At 35.7% G+C, this 24,622-nt stretch overlaps 1 protein-coding gene and 2 long non-coding RNA genes across 3 annotated transcripts in view; 1 reads left to right on the top strand and 2 right to left on the bottom strand.

The window, feature by feature from the left end:
* LOC127864233 (uncharacterized) overlaps window positions 1-24,622 on the top strand; it is a 258,553-nt gene that overhangs the window by 201,238 nt on the left and 32,693 nt on the right. The window lies entirely within an intron of this gene.
* Window positions 1-24,622, bottom strand: part of LOC127864247 (uncharacterized) — a 92,130-nt gene that overhangs the window by 53,150 nt on the left and 14,358 nt on the right. The gene's annotated exons all lie outside the window — the stretch shown is intronic.
* On the bottom strand, window positions 17,217-18,866 carry LOC127864263 (uncharacterized). Its single transcript, XR_008041657.1, has 2 exons — window positions 18,092-18,866; window positions 17,217-17,367 (listed from the first exon to the last, which is right to left on the bottom strand). It is a non-coding gene; the product is annotated as an uncharacterized LOC127864263 (long non-coding RNA).

Here is a 24,622-nt window from a genome sequence, read left to right as displayed (position 1 = left end):
CTCACACTGGTACACATATTAAGTATTAACAAGTAATTAAATATAACTTATGAGCATAAATGTTCCTCATGATATATAACATTATTAGAGAAACCCAACCGAATTAATATAATACAATCATCAACTAGCGAATGAAATTAAGAATATAGCAAATTTATGTACATTTCTCACACTGATTCACATATTAAGTATTAACAAGTAATTAAATATAACTTATAAGCATAAATGTTCCTCATGCTTAACAATTAATGTTTATAACGGTAAAGCATACATGTACATAAGACTGAGAATGTGGCATGTAAATTGAATTTATTCAATTTCAAGTAGGTAACCACAGATTATACAGTAGTAAACGGATGTAAGAAAAAAAGTAGACTCTTTGAAGAAGCAGTAATGTAGTTATTATCATTAAAGGGAGACTATTTAGACAAAAATGTGCCCTAATTAATAATAAAAAGGATGGCTATACAGGTTTTGAAATGAAATTCATTTCCAAGTACATAATAACGCATTAGATCGAGACTTAACAAAAAACTAACAGTCAATTAGTGCACTGTAGTAGAACATATACTATAATTTGGTGGTCTGGTGGCATTTGTATTTACTTGTGTACTTGTATTGAATCTTTGTTAGCGTTTAAATTTACTGAATATAAAGCGTATAAATTTGCTTGTATTTTTAAGTAAAGGTAAGGATTCTGATGATAAGAATGAGCTAAGAGAAGCATTATGTGTGTCATTACCTAGGAATTGTTCTCTTTCAGTATCAAAGAAATCGCAGTTAAGGAGGTAGTGGTGTTCGGTGCCAACCTGACCCGAATTACATAGCCTGCAGACTCTATCTTCAAATGGGGTTCCGTCGTATCGGCCTGTCTCGACTGGAAACCAGTGGTTAGCAGTCCTGAATTGGAATAGGTAAATGTATTCTTTTTTGGTGAGTTTAATAAGGTAGTTTTCAAGGGATGGTGATTGTTTGAAGCTGGTATATATTTGTCCTTTGTGTGTTTGCTGTAATTGGTGGTGCCATTGGGTTTTGAACTGAGTTAGTAACTGTGATTTAACTAAGCGGTGGATATTAATTTGGTTTATTTGAAACTGATTATCCCATATGCTACTTTGGTTAACTGATGTGAGTATTTCTTTTATTTTGTTTGACCACTTAAAATTTGAGTTTGGGAGGTTCATCATGTACTTATAAATCTGATGTGATATTTTCTGTTCTTTGCCTTGAAGAGTTCTACACCAGAAGGAGATCATACGAGTTTTAATATTGATTGCAATTGGATGCCTGCCAAGTTCACCGTATAGAAAAGATATAGGAGTAGATTTTCTGGCTTTAGTAATTTTTCTGAGGAAGTTGTTGTGTACTCTCTCCAGAATGTCTACGTTTTCAAAACCAAATATTTCTGAACCATATGTTAAAATTGGTAGCACTGTGTGGTCGAAAAGTTTAAGGATTAAGTCTATGGGAAGTTCTGCGTTGTTTGCTCTGATATATAATAGGTGCATTGCTTTTGTTGCTTGTTCAGCTAGGTGTTTTCTTGCGTTTAGGAAAGAGCCATTGCTTGAGAGTGTTATCCCTAGGTAGTGGTAACGGTCAGTTATGTCTATGGGATGGATGCCTAGTGTGAAATGAAAGTTTTGAAGTTGTCTAGCACCGAAGATTATAATTTTAGTTTTGCTGAGGTTTATTTTTAAATGCCAATTCTCGCAGTAATCATGGAAAATGTTTAAGCTATTTTGGAAGTCAGTTTTTGAGTCAGAAATGATAACAGTGTCATCAGCATAAAGTAATATAAGTAGTTTTAGCCACAAAGTTAGGTCTTCAGGATTTGTAAGTTCTATGCCGTTTGAGCCTTGGAGGTGCATATGTGTTTGCAGATCATTAAGGAAGAGGGAAAATAGGAGAGGGGACAGGTTTTCACCTTGTCTTACGCCAATTTCTGATATGAATGGTTCAGATATGTTACCGTTAAGTGAGATACTAGATTTGATATTGCTATACATGTTTTGAACTAAAGTGAGAAATTTACCTGTTATATTTTGTTTGATTAGTTTGTGCCAGAGGCCAGTACGCCAGACTTTATCGAAGGCTTGGGAGAAGTCAATAAATGCGCAGTAAAGTTTTTGTTTCTTTTTTTTCATTAATTCAATTAGTGAGTGAAGTGTAAATATGTGATCAGAGCAGGAATAGCCTTTTCTAAAGCCAGCTTGATTTTCATCTAAGATATTGTTTTCATTTAAGAACTTAGTTAGTCTATTGTTAAGTATTGAAGTAAAAAGTTTGCCAAGACAGCTGAGGATAGTTATGGGTCTGTAGTTACTAGGATCTTTAGGGTCACCTTTGTTTTTAAATATGGGTATTATAATTCCATTGAGCCAACTTTGTGGGATGAACCCGGTTTCAAGTATGTAGTTAAATAGTTTGCAATAAACAGGCATAAGTAGATGTTTTGTGGACTTTATGTATTCGTTAAGAATGTTGTCAAATGGGCTAGGAGTTTTTGAGTTTTTAAGGTTTGAAATACATTTTTCTATTTCTTCTTTGGTGATTGTGGAATTAAGTGTGGTGCTTGTATAATGTGATTGGTCGTTTGTGTCATTGAAACGGTTGTCATTGATAGTGTTTGTATTTAGTTCTTTGAAGTGTTCCTGTAATTCTTCTAGAGTTGGTGTAGTTGTGATTTTTGATTTTGGTTTTAGTTTGTTAAGATATGACCAATATTGTTTGGGGTTTTTGTCGGACATTGATCGAAGTTTGTTTGACATGTTTTGTTTGTTTGCATTAATATGGTGGTTCATTGTTTGTTTGTATTTTTTGCTGGCGTTCGTCATTTCTTTTTGTTAAATGTGGTTTTGTTGCTATTATAAATTTTTTTGGCAGTGTGATACTTTTTGCGTGCTTTGAAACATTGAGGACCAAACCATGGTTTATTGTTAGCTGAATGGTTATTTTGAAAATGTGTTTTATTTTCAGGGAAGGTGCTGGTGGATGCTTGATGGAAGACTGATTGCAGCTCATCAGTTATGTGCTCTATGGTCTGCTGCGATTTGGGGTAAGTATCCATTTGGTTAAGTATTTGGTTAATCGCATTAGGGTTGATATTGCTAACAAATTGGCTGGCGAGATCAGGTTTCCATTTTGGTTTTTGATTGGTGTGAGTTTTACTTTTTGGAGTTATATTTGGATGATTGCTATGTGATATATTTATTGACCATGAGAGTGCATTATGGCCATCCGAGAATATTGGGTCAGTTTCAATGATTTGAAATTCCGAAACAAAATAGAAACAATCAGATGAGGCAATAACATAGTCTATTGTGGATTTATTTCTGAATGTAAGCATATCGTGATTATTTCCAGAGGTTAGTCTACCGTTTAGAATGAAAATGTTGTTGTTCTTACATAAGTCTATAAGACGGAGGCCATGTGCATTCGTTCGATGGTCTTGAGAGGTGCGGGCAAGTGGGACGGATAATTTTTCAAGAGTTTTGTATTTGTCAAGTTGACTCTGTATGTCGTCATCGATATCGAAAATGTCATTTAAATGTGGGTCAGTGGTTATGTAATCTTTCATGCTGCCTACTCTGCCATTGAAATCACCTGCAAGAATTACATATTTATGGTCACTACATATCTGGGAGATTTCATTTTCAAGGGTCATAAATTCATCGTCGTTAAAAAATTTAGAGTTTTCGGGTGGGACGTATACAGCACCAATGACAATATTTTCGTCAAGCATCGTTAGAGATTTATCAATAGAGATCCAAAGGGCATATTCGCAATTTGACTTTAAAATGTTAATTGAGGGTACAAGCTTGTCTTTAACAAATATACCAATGCCACCAGACTTGCGTTTATATTCTTGCTTTCTATGGTTCGCAAAATAATCATAGTTATTTATCTTTATAATATCGTGTGTATCAGTGTGAGATTCACAGATACAAAATATATCATAACAACCTATGAAATCAGTGAATTCCTGGTAATTTAGTCTTTTCTTGATGCCGCTAACATTTAAAGTTCCTAATTTTATGGTGTTTACTTTCAGGTTGGATGAGGGTTCTGTCCCCCCACTGGCCTAATGGCTATGGTTGCTGTCTGCTGTGGTCCTACTATGGTTATTGGACTGTGGAGTGTCCCTAGAGGGCACACGGTTATCAGTACGCGCAGAATCCCAGGGGCGTTGGATGCTGGGCACAGATGACTGGGTGTTCAGTGGAGTTCTGGGAGATACTGGAGGATGATTACGAGCATGAGCTTTTGAAGAATTAGGAGAAGCAGACTGCGAGCGTCTTGATACGTGTTCGGAATTGGGAGTTGGAGTATTGGGAGTGATGACCACGGTTGTTTTCCTCTGGTTAGCAGAGGTTGTGATAGGCTCTGGCGGGATATTGTTCCTGGCGCTTTGGGGAGGAGGGACACTGTGTGCCTGGTTGGACCGTGGTACTTCGGGGATCGTGGCAGTTGGAGTAATGGGGGTGGCGACCGCAGTTGTGTTCCTCCGGTTGCCAGAGGTTGTGATAGAAGCCGGCGGGATATTGTTCCAGGTGCTTTGGCGAGAACGGAAACTGTGTGCCTGACTCGTCCCGAAGACTTCGGGGATTGTGCGAACTCTGTTACCGTTGAGAATTGAGTTCCAATCAGGATATATGTCCTCGACTACCCTTCCATCCATAACTATTTTTGCAGGGAAGACTAGTGCAATTTTGCTGCGTGGATTACTTTCACGGAGTTTTTTGTATTTTGGCCAGAGCGTTTTCCGAGCTTGTGAGATTTCTTTAGGGTAGTCTCGGTTTATGCTGAAGTTTGACCCTGCTAAGTGTTTTGCATGAGAGAGAACATCTACTGTGTCTTGAAAGTTCAGGAAGTTCACAATGATACCCCTACTGTTGCTTGGAGAGAATCTTCCAAGGCGGTGGGCTCGCTGGATTATTGGACGGTGCGTTATCTGGAGCTGTTCGTCAAGAAATTGACCTATGACATCAAAACAGTTTTCATTTCTTTGTTCACCTATTCCACCAAATATGAGGTTATTTCTTCGGCTCCTTGCCTCGATGTCAATGGATTTGTACTCAAGCAGTTTTAAGCGCTGGTCGTGTTCGGATAGTGAGCCTTCTATTGATGTCAATTTTGTATGCATCTTTAAACATTCATCAACCTTGTGATCGAAATTCTTCATTTGTTTAAATATTTCTGTCACTTTTCCATCAAGAGATATCAAGAGATAATTGCTCAAAGTCATTTTCGTTTGTTATTACTGCACCATTGCTACACTCACCACCTGTGTTTATTCTAGTCCGCTTCCTATTTGTGTTGTCATTTTTTACATTGTTTACATTGTTCCCCACGTGTGGATTGACGAACCTGTTTTGGGTTATAAAAGGCTCGTCCTGAGAATTCTCGTAGCTGTAGCTGTCAAAACTATCAAGGTGATCCATACTTACAGAATTTTGGTTAAATTGGGACTGCTTACATGTACTGAAAATTACTTTTTGAAGATCGGGTTGAAAAAAAATGGCGACTGTTTTCAATTACCGGAAGTCAACCAAGTTAGACCCCTGGTCATTACACCCTCTAAGCCTGGACATTACACCCACCAAGATATTGATTAGATTAGAAAGGTGTAATCAACTTATGAACCACTAATTGAGATTAATGGTTGCTCAAATTATTTAATTGAGCAGCCATCATTTAAAGCATAAATTTTTATTTCACCAGAATGACTGTAACAATATGCATCTAAATAATAAATACTTTTTTCAAGAATATACAGACAGAAAAAACTTGAAGAAATAAAAATAAATATAAATACAATAATTATTTTGAATAAACAAAACACAATCTTAATTCATATACATTTATTTTTATTTCACCACAATGTTATAATATGCATCTAAATCATAAATACCTTTTTCAAGAATATACAGACAGAAAAAACTCTGAAAATAACATAAAAATAATGATAAATAAAAAAAATATTTAGAATAAACAAAACACAATCTTAATTCATATACATTTATTTTTATTTCACCATAATGTAATAATATGCATCTAAATCATAAATACTTTTTTCAAGAATATACAGACAGAAAAAACTCTGAAAATAAAATTTAAAAAAATGATAAAATAAAAAAAATATTTAGAATAAACAAAACACAATCAAAGTTCATTAATTACAATATCATTAAACTTAAAGTCAGAATTGATAATGAGGGATCATTGAAGAAATACCTTTTTATATTGAAACACAACAGGAATCTGTCACTTACTGTAGCAATCAAAGCATGTTTTCACAGTTTATTGGAGGGCCCTAATTGGTTAGTCTGTGTATCTTTTATGACCCCTAATAAACAGTTAGAGGGTCTTTGTCTGGCCCTAATGTGGCCCAAATAGGTACAATGTTTATCTAAGTGGCCCAGTGTTACTGTTAGTTTTACAAACTGTGTTCCATAAATGACAAAATCAGAAAACTGTGTCAATGATTTAAAACACTAAATTGGGGCATGAGTCTTAATGCAACATAAGATCAACTTAATTATACGAATGATAACAAAACTATATATTACATGTATAATCCGTCATGTCTCTTCCCATTTCCCTTTTCCTGCATAAATACCATTCTGTTACATATCATATTTTTAGAAAAATAATATTTTTGTTAATAAAATGTAAATCATAAGATCATTAAATTGAATTTCATTGATGTAAAAATAAGAAAGTATTATTAGGATTCCAAACTTTCCACATGATGTAGTTGGTTAAAATGTAACAAATAGTTTCTAATTACTAATAATTAATGGATATGTTTTTATAGAGACTAATAATTATATAAGTTATATAAACAGATATAACACAGATACCAAGTTATACCCAGTATTGTCCATAAGACCATTAAATTGAATTTCATTTATGTAAATGAATAAGAAAGTATCATTAGGATTCCAAACTTTCCACATGATGTAGTTGATTAAAATGTAACAAATAGTTTCTAATTATTAATAATTAATGGATATGTTTTATAGAGACTAATAATTATATAAGTTATATAATTGTGTAGGTTAAAGTTTATAAAAAAGTAGAAGTATTTACAAAAGAAGCATGGCGCAGCTAATAAGCTTAAACCAAGTTGGTGTTTTAAATTATTTATCAGTTACAAGACCATTTGATAACAAGAGCACCGCCTTGCGGGTGCAGACCGCTCATCTATTTTCTTTTTAAAGGTGAAGGGACTCTCATTTTCAATCACAAAGGAGGGAGGAGTGGAGTGAAGAGGGGTGTATAGTGTGGGGTTGTGGACATTTATTACATTATCTTCCAAAAAAGCGAAAAAAAAAAAAAAAAAAAAAATATCAGGGGGGGGGGGGGTTGGGGGGGGCGATGGTGGGGGGGGGGGGGTTTTGGGTGCGATGGTTGGACGGTATTTCAAACATAACCATTTTTTTAAAAAATGGGGGGGGGGGTATAATGTGAGGGTGTGGTGGTAATTTGTGAGATGATCTTAAAAAAAAAAAATTAAAAAAAAAAAAAAAAAAAAAAAAATGGGGGGGGGGGGTGGGGTGGGGGTATAGTGTGAGGGTGTGGTGGTCATTTGTGAGATGATCTTAAAAAAAAAAAAAAAAAAAAAAAAAAAAAAAAAAAAATAGGGGGGGGGGGGAGGGGGGGGGAGGGGGGGAGGGGGGGGGAGGGGAGGGCACGGGGGATGGTTTGGGTGGAGTCTATTGTGGTATGTCAGGTAAGAGTAGTTTCATCAAAGTATCAATCAAATCTAATCATAAATAAAGAAGTTATGGCAATTTTAGCAAAATTTAATAATTTGACCTTGAGAGTCAAGGTCATTCAAAGGTCAAAGTAAAATTAAAGTTGCCAGGTACAGTAACCTCATGATAGCATGTAAGTATTTGAAGTTTGAAAGCAATAGCCTTGATACTTAAGAAGTAAAGTGAATCGAAACACAAAATTTAACCATATATTAAAAGTTACTAAGTCAAAAAAGGGCCATAATTCCGTAACAATGACAACCAGAGTTATGCAACTTGTCCTTTTACTGTACCCTTATGATAGTTTGTGAGTGTTCCAAGTATGAAAGCAATATCTATGATACTTTAGGGGTAAAGTGGACCAAAACATAAATCTTAACCAAATTTTCAATTTTCTAAGTAGAAAGGGCCCATAATTCCGTTCAAATGCCAGTAAGAGTTACATAACTTTGCCTGCACGGTCCCCTTATGATAGTTCATAAATCTTGCAACTATGAAAGCAATAGCTTTGATACTGTAGGAATAAAGTGGACCTAAACACAAAACTTAATCAAATTTTCAATTTTCTAAGTATAAAAAGGGCACATAATTCTGTCAAAATGCCAGTCAGAGTTACATTACTTTGCCTGCACAGTCCCCTTATGATAGTTAGTAAGTGTTGCAAGTATGAAAGCAATAGCTTTAATGCTTAAGGAATAAAATGGACCTAAACACAAAACTTAACCAAAATTGTCAATTTTCTAAGTATAAAAAGGGCACATTATTCTGTCAAAATGCATGCCAGAGTTATCTAAATTTGCCTGCCCAGTCCCCTCATGATAGTAAGTAAGTGTACCAAGTTTGAATGCAATAGCATTGATACTTACTGAGAAAAGTGGAACTAAACGCAAAACTTAACCAAAATTTTCAATTTTTTAAGTATAAAAAGGGCACATAATTCTGTCAAAATGCACGCCAGAGTTATCTAACTTTGCCTGCCCAGTCCCCTCATGATAGTAAGTAAGTGTACCAAGTTTGAATGCAATAGCATTGATACTTTCTGAGAAAAGTGGACCTAAACGCAAAACTTAACCGGACGCCGACGCCAACGCCAACGCCAACGCCGACGCCGACGCCAAGGTGATGACAATAGCTCATAATTTTTTTTCAAAAAATAGATGAGCTAAAAACGGAAAATGCCCTAAGGTCCAAAATCGCATGTATCATGGAGCTCAAATTATATAGATCTACAATGTTTATAATAGGAAGAAGAAAATGACTTACCGGTATCACCACATCTAATATGCTGCCATAATCCACAATTATCACATGAAACAGCAAAATCAGAACTATTAACACGCCTTTTTTTTACAATTTGAATCAATACACCAAAATATTTGTTTGGGGGGCATTTTGACAGAGTAACAATGTATACCTATAGTATGATATTCTCTAAAATTGTTCTGGTATATATAGGGACAATGAGTAAAAACAATTTGCATTGAATATTTGTCTTATTAACTTTGTTACCTTTGATGTTTTGATATTCATTTGCCACGACATAAAGATGCAACATTCTTTATAATTCATAAAATCAAACAATAACATCTTCAAATGAATTTTAATAATAATGGTGTGAACAAACTCCTTTAATTTTAGGTGTTATTATTACACTTTGATAATTAACAAATTATTTGAAAAGATCAAAGAAAAATGTTTTTCACACCAAAAAATTGTTATTTCCCAATTAACACTGCACATCAATAAGACAGACATACAGACAAACAAACAATAAAAAACACTTGGACAGACTCCCATTGGACACACATTAAAGCAGAAACATCATTAATCAAGAGAAGCGTGCCCCATGGTAGGTGTGATCACACCTTAGTAACCTAATCAATTATGTTTACATCTTGGTGGGTGTAATGTCCAGGCTTAGTGGGTGTAATGACTAGGGGTGTAACTTCCAGGGGGTGTAATGACTGGAAATCTTTCCAACAAACTTATTGTTGATTTCCAAATTGTAGTAAAAAACACATTGTTTCATCACACAAAACTTCATGCTGACAGTATTTCAATACATTTTACAGAACAATTATAAGTCTCAATGTTAATTCAATTTAGCTCAATATTCAATTGCTGAAACCAGCTTGTTTTTTAAAAGTTGTTGTTTTCAAATAATTTCCTGTGCAAAAGTTTGAACCAATCAAAAGTCTTATACCTCATTCCAGCCTGATGTCTGGGCAACCCCTATCAGTGGTATCCGGAGAAGTGCCCCCCCGGAGAACTGCCCCCCGGAGAACTGCCCCCTTATTTTAAAGGTGGCGGAGAGGTGCCCCCCCCATCAAATCGGTAGGGGCGGAGAACTGCCCCCCTGTCAGAATTTAGTAGGCGGATATCTGCCCCCCCATCAAATCTGTAGGGGCGGAGAACTGCCCCCCGGTGTCATATTAGTTATTAGTTACGTCGTGAAAACAATACTTACGGGTAATTTTACGTTATCGCCGTACACATTTTATCCGGTAACAATTTAATTTCAGTACAAGTATATTACCATTTATCGAACTGAATAACACAAATTGTCTAGAGGTATGTGATAATACTGTTTAAGGCCCTTGGTACGCATCTGCACCACTCACTATACATGAATGCCTTGTAAAAGTCGTGTTTTAATAAGAGCGCGAAACATAGTCGAGATCCACACAGGAAACGCGTGCGTGTTAATACTGGCAATGTGTTGCAACTAAATATAGACGTGTAACTCGGTACTTATGGAGGAAAAGTTACATCGGAATTAATTTACATTATAAAGATAGTATTGACCCATGGAAAAAAGTTAATTGACATATAAAAAAGTAAATTAATAGGCAAGGCAAAGGCAATAATTTAGCTGACTTGAAGAAAAAAATGAAGTGAAGTTGAATTTATAAGCAATTTATTTATGTTGTTTAGTTAATTCATGTCTTCTAGCACCTTATCCGTCGGTAGCATCGCTAGACCGTCGAGTCGTCCGCAGTTTGCATTTTGAGCAGATCATGTCGACATGCCAAACAAACAAAATCGGTAACAGTTGCTTTAATTAGCAGCTAATAAGGCAGACAGAGAACTTGTTACCGTTAATGATAAGTACCGCGATCTTTTAATCTTTTAATTGGTAGACCGGACCGACCTTAATTGTTAAGAACTTGTTAGCTTTGAATAAAGCCGCATACGGGTTTATTATATTGAACCGTCCAAATCCGTAATTGGCGAAAACAAACAAATAAATTATTGTTTTCAGCTGGCATAAGGATGGATTAAATTGCATGCTAATTGTTTGTTTTTATTACGGGGAAAATATCAAATAATTCAGCCGCGAAAACTTTTTATTAGCAAAAAGTTATTTGTTTTTCTTTGTTCACATTGACGAAAATCACGTGATTATAAAGTTGGCGACGTGACGACGTCCATGCCGAGGTAGGTATTTTATGCCGTTTTAAAACTTATTACTTGTACAACTTTATATTACTTTTGACATTTCACTCAATTTCCATACATAATAGCAAGAAAGTTACTGGCGTTATTGTCATTATAATACTCGCTTTATATATCACCGCTATTTCTTTAATTAGGGGGCACTTCTCCGGGTCATCAATTCTGACAGGGGGGCAGTTCTCCGCCCCTTATTAATCAGCAGGGGGGCAGTTCTCCGCCCTATACAAAAACAGTGAGGGGGCAGTTCTCCGCCCAGTGAAAAATCTTTGGGGGGGCAGTTCTCCGGGGGGGCACTTCTCCTAGAGCCCCTATCAGTAGCCTTATCTGCCCCTAGATAATCAGTACCCTGTTTAATTCTGAATGCCTGACAGATTGTTATCTGTTTAGTGTTAGTGGTGTGAAAAGGGGTGTTTTTAGGTATTGTCTTGTTATTTTGTTGACTGTTTATGTAACACAGGTCATGTTTGGCATCTTATTATTTTATTGCAAATTAAGAAAATGGATATGATGGTATAATATGAAACTGAATGTGAATGGCAACAGTTGAAAATATTGCTTTTAAACATATTTGTATTTGACAGAACATTTACACTTATTTCTTTTTTTTTATTCATTTTAAAGCATATATTGTATACATACATGTTTTCATTTGCAATCAATGGTTTTAACAAATTATACAGAAATATGCCTTATAATGTTTTAGACCTTGGTTTGTAACATTACAATCAGTGAGAACAAGATGTGTTCGAATATATATAATAATCAATGATGTTATAAGATTAAAAAGAGAAGAAAAAAACTAAAATGAATATATGAAATGATAACTAACATAAAGATAGTAGTAGTATTTACACTTATTTCAATTTATTGGAAAGTGTTATTTATTGACTTAATTCATAATTGTTATTTAACCAGATATTTTTTAATATTGATAAGAATAGACAGACAGATACAAAATAGTGATATATTGCTTATTACATGTTTTGAATAAACTTAAAAAAAAAACACTTATGTGGGTTGTTTAATTTTATGAGCAGACAAATTTCAACAATAAGACCATTAACATAATGTGAAGATAAGAAAGAATTCAGTACAAGCCTGCTATTAAAGACATTGCTGTTCTTTAACTTCAGTTATTTCCTATAGTGTTCTGATTAAGTCAAATGATTAAAAATACACAGAATATTAGAGTTATACTTATTCTTAAGAAGATACACTTGTACAGAAAGCGTATTTTTTGACAAATAAGAAGATACACTTAAATGCACAAAAATGCACTTCTTGCATAAAAAGATACGCCTTGTCTACAAAAGATACACTTGTTTTGAAAAAGATACACTTCTTAGATAAAAAAGTACAGAAAAATACGCTTGAAGAAAATGAAGATACAGAAAAAATGCACTTTAGTGCACTTACTAATGAAAAAGGTGCAGAATTAATACACTTTTAATACACTTTTAGTAAAAAGCGCAGAAAAAATACACATTTTTAAGCGTATTTTGGTAAAAAGCGTATTTTATTTTGGGAACTTTATTACTCGAACTTGTTAGGTTCTGACCACGTGTGCTACTGAAAGTAACCATGGGGACTGTGTACTATGGCCTGTACAAGTGGCTAGGACCCGTGTTTATGATCCCTAAATGTTAGATAAGCATGTGCATTTTTTATGATTAAGTTGGTCAGTACTAAAGTTCTACTGAAAACCGCCAACTGCGTCTTTGTTTTATTATCCAATCAAGCCCCTAACATCCAATATCCTGTGTATTCAGAGACAGATGATAGCCATCCTCCTGAAAAATTGTGCTTATAATGCATAATATTATCAAAATATTTTTTTCGACATGTACAGGTTTTTAACAAATCAATATTTAATTCATAACAAATTTAACACAAGTATAAATGTTCCTTTAAATTCCCAAATGAGAATAATAGTTTGTAATCCAAACACTTCTGATTTTTATGCCCCCGGATCGAAAGATCGGGGTATATTGTTTTTCGCCTGTCTGTCATTGTATGTGTGTGTGTGTGGGTGTGTGTGTGTGTGTCCCAAAACTTTAACCTTGGTCATAACATTTGCAATATTGAAGATAGCAACTTGATATTTGGCATGCATGTGTATCACATGGAGCTGCACATTTTAGTGGTAAAAGGTCAAGCTCAAGGTCATCCTTCAAGGTCAAAGGTCAAAAAAACAAATTCAAAAACTTTAACCTAAACTTAAACCTTCTTCATAACTTTTGCAATATTTTATCATAGCAACTTGATATTTGGCATGCACGTGTATCTCATGGAGCTGCAAATTTTGAGTGGTGAAAGGTCAAGGTCAAGGTCATCCTTAAACGTCAAAGGTCAAACAAATAATTCAAAGCGGCGCATTAGGGGGCATTGTGTTTCTGACAAACACATCTCTAGTTTAATGTTAACACGACGTTTACAAATGCTTCCAATATAGTCATCATTTATATTTCCCGACAAAAGAGCGCACAAATTATAAGGCAATGTTCAAGGTCAAGGTATAGGCCTGGAAAGCTAGCGTGTGTTGATTTTTTATACAAACTGTGTAGCGCAGAGAACATTGAGTTATGTTGATTTCGGTTAAAAGTGTCTTTGGTATTTTTTAACACAATTATATCGCAAATAATTTGATATTTCCTCTAAATTAATTTCAAATCAAACACGCCGTATCTTCATTGTTACGATCCTTTAGTTGAGTAATTATTGAAATAGTAATTGTACTGTATACTGATTCAAGAGAACATCTGGACGGAACTGGATTAAGTATTGGGCGTTATGAAAACACACATTGCACATCTACTGACCTATTGTGTAGACTGCTGTCTGCGGTGTTTAAACAAAAGAGATTAACATGTGTGAATGCAACTCTTCCGATTTGGTCCATAATGTCCGGTAATACATTGTTTCTAATGTCATTATTTTAATCAATGCATTTGCGATCTAAATAAGGGACAAGTAGTGTAACACGAGATTTTTTTTTTTTTTAAATAAAACAAGATGTGTTCGTGAAACACAATGTCCCCCTATATGACGTTTGACCTTGAAGGATGACCTTGACCTTGACCCTTCACCACTCAAAATGTGCAGCTCCATGAGATACACATGCATTTCAAATATAAAATTGCTAGCTCCAATATTGCAGAAGTGACATTACATGAGCAATTTTGACCCATATATTTGACCTTGAAGGATGACCTTGACCTTGACCTTTCTCCACTCAAAATGTGCAGCTCCATGAGATACACATGCATGCCAAATATCAAGTTGCTATCTTCAATATTGCAAAAGTATTCATAAAATAAGCGATTTGGGCCACAAATATTTGACCTCTGACCTTGAAGGATGACCTTGACCTTTCACCACTCAAAATGTGCAGCTCCATGAGATACACATGCATGCCAAATATCAAGTTGCTATCTTTAATATTGCAAAAGTATTCATAAAATGAGCCATTTCGGCCACATATATTTGACCTCTGACCTTGAAGGATGACCTTGACCTTTCACCACTCAAAATGTGCAGCTTCATGAGATACACATGCATGCCAAATATGAAGTGGCTATCTTCAATATAGCAAAAGTTATTGCAAAATGTTAAAGTTGGCGCAAACCAACCAACAGACCAACAAGCCAATTCGTAGAATTGATATCCCCCGCAACATATGCTTTGTTTGAGGATGGGTGCAAATCGGACGGATGAACAAACTGACAGATTTTTTCAAGATACAAAAGACCATAACTCTGGTTTTAACAGATGGTTCACAATGCCATTTGATGTGATACAAAGTTTCAATGAAATACACCAAAGCACTTCCAAGATATGGCTTCGGACACAAAAGTGACGAATGGACGGACGGACGGACAACGCCAAAACAATATCCCTCCGCCTCTGGCGGGGGATAACCAACCAACACACAGGGCAAAAACAATATGTCCCCCACTACTATAGTGGGGGACATAAAAATTGCAGTCGGTAGATATCTACGTCTCTGCTGCTATGAAACGTGTATTTACAAATAAATACACCCACGCCAATTTTCGCGCGCTTTTATTAGAACAAAGAAACTCATTTAATTTATGTGCACTTTGGATAGAATTTGTAACTGAAAATAGCTGTACACGACACGTGCTAACCGAGTCAGGTGATTTACTCATGTTGCATTACAACTGATCTGATTGGACGCTTATTTCATCAAATCTTTAAATAGAAACATATGCCTAAATTCATTTAATACTTTCGAAAAATTGTTAACGTTTGTGTTTGACATTCTTTAGCACTCTTATCGTCAATATTAACTAGAATTCGCTTTTAAAAAATGAAAACAGGCATAAGCTGGATTATCGAGTCATGGATAAAGACGGAAGAAGTTGCGTGTTTGCGATTGAGAAAGTTGAAACGTATATATCGGGGAATAGAGGGACTCGTGGAAAATACCACTATTACATTACAATCAGTTATGAGTTCTCCATGGCTTCAAACTGTTAATTACATAAGGGGACTACTTTTATATTTATTGGTTTACAAAACCGGCAGACGTATTTTTTCAAAAACCCCAAAAAAATAAAATTAGATTTGACATTGTTTTTTAAAACAAAAATTCCTGATCCTACGAAAATGGTCTGAACAGTAATCAGTTTTCTAAACGTTCCGCGTTTTAAACATGACATTGCGCACTGAGCTGTCGGGTTGTTCTTTTTTTGGTATTTTACGTTCTTGTGCGTATAAATACGCAGTAACTGTGATAAACCAGTCTGTTGTTATCGGGAACATGGCGACTCCTGTTGACCTGGAGAACAAGGGAGATTGTTTATTTTTGCAAGTGAACTTGTTTGGTCATAATTATAACGGACCTGCAAAGATTTTTATGCGCACAAAAATGTCGAGACTATTGGAAATGCCTTTGCGAGGATACTTAATGACGAAAGTCTGACTGTGTCCAAACCCGAAGCCTTCCAAAATACACAAGGGTCATACTCTAAGATCGCAATGGCAACATATACGTCCGTCCGAACTATCCAGGAGTTCGGATACAAGTACTTGCACATACAACTAGCAAAAGGTAATATTTTTATTTTTGGCTATCTATTTTAAGATTTGCAGTAGCGCCCTTGTCGTTTGGCCCGCAGGATGTGCCACCCTCGTCGTTTCACTCCCAATTATAATTAAATTAGGGGAAATTTATCAAGTCAATGATTTAACTTTAATACAGGGGTAAACATACAGCCTGAGGGCAGAAACACCTTGAAAGCGAAACATTTGATGACCTATTTTAATATAGAATTGTGAAACTGATCCCGACCTGCACACCATCATCCATTGCAAGCTTGAAGTTAATTTTCAATTAATTAAATATTGACTCAATTAATTAAATATTCACAATGGTGGTACAATGATGCATTGTTAAAATATGGGATTTCATTGTTTGATATAATTCATTATCATAAAATCTAACAATGGTCAATTTCATATGCAAGTCAACTACACTTCTCTACATGATGAAATGTTGTATTTGTCTGGAAATGTTTTTTGTGCATGATAAAGTTTGAATGCACAAACATTTGAACTTATGTTATAAAATATGTGTATTAAAATAGTATTTTTGTTGTGACAGCTGGGGTGCAGGGAACTCCTGAAGGACAGCAACCTGCAGGCACAGATGTGTTCCAGATGTTACTGGCTGTGCAGAGGTTCTATACCCACCTCCCAAGAGACATGCTCCAGACTAGGACTTAGAATGTGTTTTGTTGTTTTTATAGAATGTGTTTTTTGTTGATTTTTATTCAATAAATTGATTTTCAAACTATATTGTAATGCCATCTGAAAGATAACAAATACACAATCATTTTTTTCGACCGCCTGACGGATACTTTCACTGAAAATTTTTGTAAACCAATAAATAACAAGGGCTGTTTGTAAAACATGCATGCCCCCCATATGGGCTCTCAGTTGTAGTGACAGCCATTTTGTAAATAAGTTTTTTGTCACTGTGACCTTGACCTTTGACCTAGTGACCTGAAAATCAATAGGGGTCATCTGCGAGTCATGATCAATGTACCTATGAAGTTTCATGATCCTAGCCATAAGCTTTCTTGAGTTATCATCAGGAAACCATTTTACTATTTCGGGTCACTGTGACCTTGACTTTTGACCTAGTTACCTGAAAATCAATAGGGGTCATCTGCCAGTCATGATCAATGTACCAATCAAGTTTCATGATCCTAGGCATAAGCGTTCTTGAGTTATCATCCGGAAACCATTTTACTATTTCGGGTCACCGTGACCTTGACCTTTGATCTAGTGACCTGAAAATCAATAGGGGTCATCTGCGAGTCATGATCAATGTAGCAATCAAGTTTCATGATCCTAGGCATAAGCGTTCTTGAGTTATCATCCGGAAACCATTTTACTATTTCCAGTCACCGTGACCTTGACCTAGTGACCTAAAAATCAATAGGGGTCATCTGCTAGTCATGATCAATCTACCTATCAAGTTTTATGATCCTAGGCATAAGCGTTCTTGAATTATCATCCGGAAACCATTTTACTATTTTGGGTCACCGTGACCTTGACTTTTGACCTAGTGATCTGAAAATTAATAGGGGTCATCTGCTAGTCATGATCAATCTACCTATAAAGTTTCATGATCCTAGGCATAAGCGTTCTTGAATTATCATCTGGAAACCATTTTACTATTTCGGGTCACAGTGACCTTGACCTTTGACCTAGTGACCTCAAAATCAATAGGGATCATCTGCAAGTCATGATCAATGTACCTATGAAGTTTCATGATCCTAGCCATAAGATTTCTTGAGTTATCATCAGGAAACCATTTTACTATTTCGGGTCACTGTGACCTTAACCTTTGACCTAGTGACCTGAAAATCAATAGGGGTCATCTGCCAGTCATGATCAATGTACCTATCAAGTTTCATGATCCTAGGCATAAGCGTTCTCGAGTTATCATCCGGAAACCATTTTACTATTTCGGGTCACCGTGACCTTGACCTTTGATCTAGTGACCTTAAAATCAATAGGGGTCATCTGCGAGTCATGATCAATGTAGCAATCAAGTTTCATGATCCTAGGCATAAGCGTTCTTGAGTTATCATCCGGAAACCATTTTACTATTTCGGGTCACCGTGACCTTGACCTAGTGACCTGAAAATCAATAGGGGTCATCTGCTAGTCATGATCAATCTACCTATCAAGTTTCATGATCCTAGGCATAAGCGTTCTTGAATTATCATCCGGAAACCATTTTACTATTTCGGGTCACCGTGACCTTGACCTTTGACCTAGTGACCTGAAAATTAATAGGGGTCATCTGCTAGTCATGATCAATCTACCTATCAAGTTTCATGATCCTAGGCATAAGCGTTCTTGAACTATCATCCGAAAACCATTTTACTATTTCGGGTCACAGTGACCTTGACCTTTGACCTAGTGACCTCAAAATAAATAGGGGTCATCTGCAAGTCATGATCAATGTACCTATGAAGTTTCATGATCCTAGGCCTAAGCGTTCTTGAGTTATCCTCTGACAACCACCTGGTGGACGGAGCGACAGACCGACCGACAGACCGACCGACAGACCGACCGACATGAGCAAAGCAATATACCCCCTCTTCTTCGAAGGGGGGCATAAAAAAGGACAGGCCTAATAAAACACACAATTATCACTCCTCCAGGTGCAGTATCCTACAGCTAGGTGCGAACACGGATTTGTTTTTTATACGCGGCATTTAAAAAGACAGAAAAAACCTGTCTGGGACATGTGTGTACAATATATGTTGAAATTTTAAAACAGATACTCTCGTATATCTGCCAACAATGCTAATAATCCCATATTGCTATAATGGCTGTGAAGATTAAACATGTAAGGTAAGAAAATTGTACTTCACCGCGTTTCACCATGAATGCGGTGAGTCGCAGTGAATCACGATGGAGATTCTATTTATAGCATTTGCGGTGATCATGCTCGACCTAGCGTGATAAAGCGCGCGAGATCGCTGTGATTTGTCACCCAATATAATTAATGACCACCGCGTGTCAGTGATTGCGGCAAAAATCGCGCGTCGCGTAGTGTACTACACCGCTTTAAAGCCATATATTTGACCTTTGACCTTGAAAGATGACCTTGACCTTTCACCACTCAAAATGTGCAGCTCCATGAGATATGCATGCATGCCAAATATCGAGTTGCTATCTTCAATATTGCAAAATTTAACATTTGACCTTGAAGGATGACCTTGACCTTTCACCACTTAAAATGTGCAGCTCCATGAGATATGCATGCATGCCAATTATCCAGTTGCTATCTTCAATATCACAAAATTTGACAGTTGACCTTTGACCTTGACCTTTGACCTTGAAGGATTACCTTGACCTTTCACCACTCAAAATATGCAGCTCCATGAGATACGCATGCATGCCAAACATCGAGTTGCTTTCTTCAATATTGCATAATTTTACCTTTGACCTTGAAGGATGACCCTGATCTTTCACCACTCAAAATGTGCAGCTCCATGAGATACGCATGCATGCCAAATATCGAGTTGCTATCTTCAATATTGCAAAATTTTACCTTTAACCTTGACCTTTGACTTTGAAGGATGACGTTGACCTTTCACCACTCAAAATGTACTGCTCCATAAGATACACATACATGCCAAATATCAAGTTGCTATCTTCAATATTGCAAAAGTTATGACCAATGTTAAAGTTTTCGGACGAACGGACAGACACCATATATTTGACATTAGACCTTGAAGGAAGACCTTGACCTTTCACCACTCAAAATGTGCAGCTCCATGAGATTCACATGCATGCCAAATATCAAGTTGCTATCTTCAATATAGCAAAATTAGACCTTTGACCTTGACTTTTGACCTTGAAGGATGACCTGGACCGTTAACTTTCACCACTCAAAATGTGCAGTTCTATGAGGTACACATGCATGCCAATTATCAAGTTGCTATCTTCAAGATTGCAAAAGTTATGACTTATGTTTAAGTTTTTGGATGGACGGAGGGATGCCATATATTTGACCTTTAACCTTGAAGGACGACCTTGACCTACCACCACTCAAAATGTGCAGCTCCATGAGATACACATCCATGCCAAATATCAAGGGATATCTTCAATACTGCAAAAGTTATGGCCAATGTTAAAGTTTTTGGATGGACGCACAGACTGACAGACAGTTCAACTGCTACCGGTGGCATTAAAAAGGGAAAAACAAAGAAAAAATTGGGGGGGGGGGGGGATTCTGGGGTGGGGCCTGGGGGATGTTTTGGGTGAAGTCCATGTGGTATGTCAGGTAAGCGTTGTTTTGTAAAAGTATGAATCAAATCTGATCCTTAATAAAGAAGTTATGGCAATTTAAGCAAAATTTATTTATTTGACCTTGAGAGTCAAGGTCATTCAAAGGTCAAGGTCTAATTCAACTTGCCAGATACAGTACCCTTATGATAGTAAGAAAGTGTTTGAAGTTTGAAAGCAATAGCCTTGATACTTTAGAAGTAAAGTGCATATAAACACAAAATTTATAAAAATATTGAAAGTTACTTTAAAAAAGGGCCATAATTCTGTCAAAATGCCAACCAGAGTTATGCAACTTGTCCTGTACAGTCCCCTTATGATACTTAGCATGTGTTCCAAGTCTGAAAGCAATAGCCATGATACTTCAGGAGTAAAATGGACCAAACACAAAACTTAACCAAATGTTCAATTCTCTTAGTATAAAAGGGGCCAAAATTCTGTCAAAATGCCAGTCAGAGTTACATAACTTTGCCTGCACAGTCCCCTCATGATAGATAGTAAATTTTGCAAGTATGAAAGCAATAGCTTTGATACTTTAGGAATAAAATGGACCTAAACACAAAACTTAACCATATTTTCAATTTTCAAAGTATAAAAAGGGGCATAACTCTAAAAATAATGCTGACAGAGTTATTCAACTTGACATACAAAATTTTGTTGTTGCCATAAAGAAGTATTCCGAGTTTGAGTTAATTATCTTTGATAGTGTTAAAGTTATTTGACTTAATAAACAAGAATATCAGTGAAACTGATGGATGCTCCCCGTTGATGCGCTTTGTCAATATATGTGTTAATAAACACTTTAAAAAATCAAGTATTAGCCTCGGTGACCTTGACCCAGTGACCTCAAACCTCATCAAAAGGTAGAGGTCCATGCAAGGTACCTACATGCCAAATATGAAAGCGATTGGTAAAGTATTGAAGGTGCTATGAGAAACGGTAGCAAAAGTGTGCCAGAAGGAAGTCTATTATTAGCCTCAGTGACCTTGACCCAGTGACCGCAAACCTCATCAAAAGGTAGAGGTCCATGCAAGGTACCTACATGCCAAATATGAAAGTAATTGGTTAAGTATTGGAGGCGCTTTGAGAAACGGTAGCAAAAGTGTGACAGAAGGAAGTCTATTATTAGCCTCGGTGACCTTGACCTTGACCCCAGTGACCTCAAACCCCATCAAAAGGTAGAGTTCCATGCAAGGTACCTACATGCTAAATATACAAGCGATTGGTTAAGTATTGAAGGCGCTATGAGAAACGGTAGCAAAAGTGTGACAGAAGGAAGTCTATTATTAGCCTCAGTGACCTTGACCCCAGTGACCTCAAACCTCATCAAAAGGTAGAGTTCCATGCAAGGTACCTACATGCCAAATATGAAAGTGATTAGTTAAGTATTGAAGGCGCTATGAGAAACGGTAGCAAAAGTGTGATGGAATGAAGGAAGAAAGTAAGGAACTACTAACTGGCAACTATATGCTCCACTGAAAATATTTTCGAGTAGCATAAAAACTTTCACCAACGCCAACGGCGACGCTGACGCAGGGGCTAATAGTATAGCTCTCATTTTTCTTCGAAAAGTCAAGCGCACAAGAGGGTCAACACAAATCCTTGTTGACTGCCAGTACTAAGACAATTTTGGTGGGAATAGCAGTTAATTACAGGCTTTTTCCGCTCCATTTTGGGAAAACGCCACACTGGAATTTTGGGAATTTCGCGTCGTGAAAATCCCCATTTTGGGAAAAAAATTAATCACAAAATTGGCTCAATTGGGAAAAATTATCGCATATAAATAGTGTTTCTTATATTTCAAAGAAGCCGTTAACTTTTTTTTTTTTTTTTTTTTTTTTTTCAAGTCAACATTTTATTAAAGAAACAGAGGCCTCCGGCCCAAAATACATATCATGCAATGTACAGTTAGTTGTGTGTTAGTGGTATTATTCAGATGTAAATGTTAGCACATGTATCTAGTCCCTTTTCCAGAATTCATAGGAACGAAAACATATACTGCAGATTTTCTACATACATATCCTGTAATATATAGAAATTACAAAGTTACGTCATAGTGATAGTATACAGACAATAAGTCTCTAATCTTTTACAGAACTCGTAAGACAGAAAAAATACACCACAGATTTTCTACATACACACCATGTAACATAAAGAAATTGCAAAGCTATGCCACAGCAATATTGTTCAGATGCAAAAGTTAATACATGTATGTATATCTAGTATTTTCTAGAAATTACAAGATAGAGAACATACATTGCAAATTTTCCACAAACATACCATGTAATATACAGAAATTATCACGTTGTGTCATTGCAATATTGTACAGATGTACATGTTAATACATGTATCTAGTCTTTTCTAGAATTTACAAGATAGAGAATATACATTGCAAATTTTCCACAAACATACCATGTAATATACAGAAATTATCACGTTGTGTCATTGCAATATTGTACAGATGTACATGTTAATACATGTATCTAGTCTTTTCTAGAATTCATAAGATAGAAAACATACACTGCGTATTTTTTACATACATATCATGTAATATACAGAGACTGCAGAATTGTGTCACACTATTATTGTATTGAAGTAAAAGTTGATACATGTATCTAGTCTTTTATAGAATTCATAAGATAGAAAATATACACTGCTAATTTTCTAATAGTTTCAAAATCTGGTAAATAACATCTATTTTGATAACTTATTATTAAAATTTTACAAAATATTATGAACATGTGTTATAAGAGCAGGTTTTTTAATCTGAATTTGGGGAAAAGGCCTGACCTTTTTTGTGGTGAAAAAAATTGCGCGAAGCGCCGGATTTTGAGGAAAATAAGGAAAGTCTTAAATAATCATTAACATATTTTACAGTTTTTAAAACAATGTCAAGGCAACAAATAATTTAATTATGCAATACTTTCTATTTTCTTCACTGGATCAGGTAAACTCATATATTTTAAGGTTAAAAAAAAAAAAAAAAAAAAAAAAAATCAAATTTGGAATTGGGATTTTTTTTTTCAATTGGGAAAAAACAACCAGATTTGCATTGGGAATGGGGCCGAATTTCAGACCCATGGCATAGGGCGGAAAAAGCCTGAATTAAGATTGCATCCGTTTTTGTTTTTTTTCTGAATAAGTGCCTCTTGACTTACTTCATAGAAAAAACATGTAGAATGCAATTTAGCACAAATCTTTCCTCATTACTGCCATGTCATGATAGAGATAAATTATTATGTATATTGGGCACCTATAATACATATCCATGTGAGCTGGTAGTGTGTTGGGTAGTTAAGCAGGACTTAAAAAAAAACATGATGAGACATACTTGCACAAGAAACAGCTTTTAATATACCATGTATTGTATTGTACAGTCTGTAATTGGTCACTAGCCTAATGTGCACACATTATGTTCTTTGTTTAACAGTCAAAAGAAAATAAAGTACCAACTGAACAATTGTCATGATTTCAGATTAGCAATGGAAAGTGCTATTAAACTAAAAATCTGATCCAATTTTGATCCAGGCTAAGTTCTGACTGGCCTTGAAGGTATACAAGAGGTCCTAAGGCGCTAATCTAAGGCTTTCAGACTAAAGCATTATGAGCAGGTGGTTTTCGCAAGGTTTTACTTTTTTTTAAAGAAAACTACCCCAGCACCTGGCAGCCATTTTTTTAAAACAACAACATAATCATGCCAAGAAATAATTACAACACAATTTGTGTTAATGTGTTTATTAACTTTCACAATGAGTGTGTTACTGTAAACAAATGTGACTGCTGGAGTTGTCAAATTGTTTTCCTATTGCCACAATAGAGAACTGCTCCACCTCATTGCTGTCTTGTATTTTTAACAGACATTAAATGACTTTCACTATGCATATGAATTATTATATTTCATCTTGATAAATAACTAACATAGACATCATCATCATCATCATCAACAACATCATCAGCATCATTTTATCCTCATCATCATCATTATCATCATCATCATCAATATAATCATTTTTATAATTATCAACATCATCATTATTTTCATCATCAACATCATCATCATCATTATCATC

This window comes from Dreissena polymorpha, chromosome 1 (assembly GCF_020536995.1).
Source record: "Dreissena polymorpha isolate Duluth1 chromosome 1, UMN_Dpol_1.0, whole genome shotgun sequence".
NCBI lineage: Eukaryota > Metazoa > Mollusca > Bivalvia > Myida > Dreissenidae > Dreissena > Dreissena polymorpha.
The sequence above is the reverse complement of the archived record's forward strand: the minus strand, read 5'-3'. Positions and strand labels throughout refer to the sequence as shown.